At 40.0% G+C, this 4,350-nt stretch overlaps 1 pseudogene; it reads right to left on the reverse strand.

The window, feature by feature from the left end:
• Positions 1 to 2,749: 2,749 nt before the first annotated feature.
• On the reverse strand, positions 2,750 to 3,343 carry LOC147431072 (uncharacterized; annotated as a pseudogene).
• Between the last annotated feature and the right edge of the window lie 1,007 nt (positions 3,344 to 4,350).

Genomic DNA, 4,350 nt, shown 5'->3' on the forward strand with positions numbered 1-4,350 from the left:
GCAATTTGGACGCAACATTTGCGACTGCATATGAAACCTGCTATTTTTTGGCCAAGATCGCCTGCATTGAACTTTCTAGGCAAAACAAGTGTACCACTTCAAAACACTTGATATTTCTACATTACTAAAGAAAATTGGTCATTTTTAATGTTATAAAACATTCCATAGTGCCACTTCTAGGGCCTCGCCACCCTAGTAAGGTATGTACGCAACTGCAATGATGGCATCGGTTTTTGCATATATGATATTATATATATTGTATCATTTATAATCTCACATTGTAAAAGCATTAAGAATGAGGTAGATATTTTAGTTTCACATTATGAACGTACCAAGGCACAAAAATGTGAATTGAAAACCACCTCTATAAGCGAGGAAGTGATAACAACCTGCGAGTTTATGCAAGAGAAGGTGAGTATATACCAATTCTTGAACAAGCTCATGCCAAATACGCAGGCGGATATTTTTCTAGAGATAAATCCACGAAATGAATACTTCTTGTAGGAATCTGGTGGCAAACGTTGTTCATGGATGCCAGGTTATATGTAAAACGTTGTGATAAAAGCCAACGCACCAAAAAACTTATGAGGCAAGATGAAATTCCATTACGATCTATGATGGGAGCAAGGGATTTCTACAAATGGTGGATAGACCTTGTCGGACCTATGGCATCACCTTCACATAGAACACATGCTCAATATATCATAGTGACCACAGATTATCTAACCAAGTGGGTAGTGGCCAAAGCAACGCAAAGAAATGATGCACGTAAAACAACACAGTCCTTGTGTAAGTTCGACATCTTCACAAAAAAATATGAGCTAGTGAGAATATGTATATAGGAGTGTATAGAATGATTTGGGCTAATTTTTGACCAAATAATAGCACTTTTCATCAGTTTTCTTTCTTTTCTAATCTAATAAAGATCAAATTAATAAAATGATCAAAGGTACAAAGCAGATCTTTGAGCATGGCAAGTTTGGAAGGATTTGACACAAGTCAAATTTTGGGCCAACTTACGACGTACCAAAATTACAAAATCAAGGGCAATTAGCGACCAAGAATCCAAATGATAAACTATCAGAGCCGTAGGTGGGATGCTATGAGAAATCAGGCCAAACAAGATAAGTAAACAATTAGCATTCCGAGTACGTCGAGCACACATGGGAAAATTGGGACAAGCTAGAGCTCATTTGCATTTTTCACACACACACACACACACACACACACACACACACAAAGAGAGACAGAGAGAGAGAGAGAGAGAGAGAGAGAGAGAGAGAGAGAGAGAGAGAGAGAGAGAAAGAGAGAGATTGTGACGTAGAGTGAGTTGCTGTTGTTTTGCCTACCACAGACACCCAAGGACCTCATATTGCACCATATTTAACAAGAATGATCCTTAATTTAGCAAAACAAAATTTGTATAGCCCACACTGCATGGAAAACACCAAAACAACTTCACAAATCAAATCCAAGATGGGAAATTTGCAAATTGTTAGGGGTCCATTGTGGTATCAAAAACACTCCAAAATAAAAAAATATTTAATTAGTAAACTCCCCACATTGGAAAGATTTGATCATGCAATCACAATGTAAAAATGAGTGGAACATAGATCGTGATCCAAGTTCCCCTATCTCCAAATCCAAAAATTATTTGTGCGGATGACTCCTCTGAACAATGCCAAGAATCTTGTGTAATTACAGGTTGAAAATGTCTCCCAACATGGATTACAATCCATGTACCAAATAATGCCAGGAGCATGCATAATTTGAGCCCACAATTAGATAACTTCTAGGAGAGGTCATCCTAAAAATTTGGATACAAAGTGGTCCCAAAACCTTGGCAAATCAAAATGTGAGTCTGCAAATGGTCATTTTGACCAAAGGGATGCAAAAATGATCTAAACTACAAAATGTTATGAGCAATTTCTTAGGAAACCTATGAGGAACCATCCTACCAAGTTTGGTAAGACTTGGCCCCAAAACATGGATTGTGATCCATGTACTTGAGGGACAATTTTGTCAAAAAATGGGCACACAGTTCTTGAACAGGCTACTGATGACAAAAAATACAAATTTCTCAAGGTTTCATACAAAATTGGTTCATAAATTTAAGTATTGAGGAGTCTCAGAGTGACAAGTGCTAGGTCAAAGTGTTTTGCAAAGCTAATGGAATGGAATGTGTGGTATGCTCAAACCTGTCACACTATAATGCAAAGATGCTTGTCAAATGGATAAAATTTTTCAACAAGGTCAGAATGATCAAATAAGATCCAAATGATTTGGAATTTGAAAGACAACTAGTCTTATGGATAACAAATTGTACATTTACACAAAGCACTTCAAAAATGGAGAAAATTGGTTCAATACAGGTAGAAGATCTCGTTGTCTAGCTCAAGCCGACAAAGAGTGACATCCTTCATTTGCGTATTGTATGGGCATCTTGAAGTGTATGTGGGAGAGAGAGGGGGCTTCATTATAAAAATATCACTGCTTTCCCATCCTCTCTTCAAAGCACTCTAGAGGAAGTCAGAGGAGGAGGTCAAATTTCATTATGAAGGTGGGTCCACCACCCCTTCCAAAGTCTTTGTATTTCAACGCTTGCTCCACCTTATGCAAGGTAAACATGTTTCACATAGCATGCCCTTAGAGATGTGGTTCCTCAGCTACTTTGCTATAGCTGAGGAACTATAGAGATGTGGTTCCTCAGCTACTTTGCCACCTAGAGCACATAGTGGCTATAGGAGAGCTATTTAGTGCTACTAAGACAACATGCACACTGTGAGTCGAACATAGGTTGCAACAATGCACTACCCTCAATAAGAGGAATCCTTGACTCGGGGTGGCAGCGAGTCGACAAGTGCAGAGAAATCTCTTTAACATGGAGATAGAGAAGTTCTCAAGAAGCTTCTTGAATCCATATGGATGGTCCTCCCTTCACACATCTGCAAAGTGCTTATGTCCAGGAAAGACCCTCATCATCAGCATGGCCATGCTATGTGTAGCATGTTTACATTGCATGAGGTGGAGCAAGCATTCAAATGTAGAGACTTTGCAAGGGATTGGGAGCCCGCCTTTGTAAATGAAATTTGACCTCCTCCTTTGTCTTCCTCAAGAGTGCTTTGAAGAGAGGATGGGAAAGCACCAAGGTTTTGATAATGAAGCACTCTCGATCCAGTCCCACATTCATTGCAAGATGCCTAGATGATATGCAGATGAAGGATGTTGCACTGAATCATCTTGAGATAGACAACAAGATATTCCACTTGTACTAAGCCAATTTTCTCCAATTTTGAAGAGCTTCGCATAGACGGACAATTTGATGAAGCTTTAGGTGATACATGAGAGAGTGTTGTGTATGTGATTGTATGTGAGGAGGAGATGGATGAGCATTTTTGTATGTGTATTGAGTGAGGAAAATGAGTAGCTATTGTGTGTATGTGTGTGTGTGAAAGAGAGGAGGGGGGAACAAGGCATGAATGATATCTTGATGCCCCTGTTTGAATGGTGAGGTGTGCCATTGGCCAATGAAGGAGAGACCATCAACGATGGCGACAAGGAAAGGTGCAGCCAAACTCCATTCACACAACAAGGATCCAAGGGAAATTTCCAAAAAGCTTTAGTTTTAGCCAGGTGGTTCTATTTTATTGCTTCCACATGGTCTTCTTAAGTGTTGAGTATTGTTGAAAGCCCGATAAATAGAGCCAATTTTGGTGTGGAAGTAGGGACCACGCCTGCAGTATATGCAAAATATAAATGTGTGGAAGGTAGGTTGAGCATTGATATGAGAAGTTTTCCCTCCAGTTAAAGGGCCCTCTAATTGACCCTTTAGGAGGACCACCCTTTAAGGGGTCTATGGGGGAGCCCTCTTATAAAATCAAAGTAAAGAATGAAGGGGGGGGGGGGGGGGGGGGGGGGGGGGGGGGGGGTCCCCTCTGGCATTATTTGACACCTCTTCTTTTGGAGAGGATTCATTGTCCTCGATCATTGTTGATCGTGAGTCATTCAGTCCATTTCGAGGAAAAAATATGAGCTGGGTGGGATTTGACCTCACAACCTCCTCATCACGAGGAAAATGTCTTACCACTATGCTTGTGCACTCGTTTTGTTATGTAAGAGAAAGAGTAGCATTATATTGTGTAACTTTGGCCCATCGTGATACTAGTTCACACTAAGTTCACATCGAGTTTATAGTGAGTTCACATTTATTTCACACCACCGTACACATAGCTTGCAGATTTTACATGTAGCTCACATCTAGTTCACATTCAACCAAGTTTACACCTAGTTTACATCAAGTTCACATTTGGGATCAATAGTTGTAAACTTCACCAGTGAAACTTCAAGTTC

The sequence above is a fragment of the Adiantum capillus-veneris genome, chromosome 21, assembly GCF_014529385.1.
Source record: "Adiantum capillus-veneris isolate H3 chromosome 21, ASM1452938v2, whole genome shotgun sequence".
In the NCBI taxonomy this organism is placed as follows: domain Eukaryota; kingdom Viridiplantae; phylum Streptophyta; class Polypodiopsida; order Polypodiales; family Pteridaceae; genus Adiantum; species Adiantum capillus-veneris.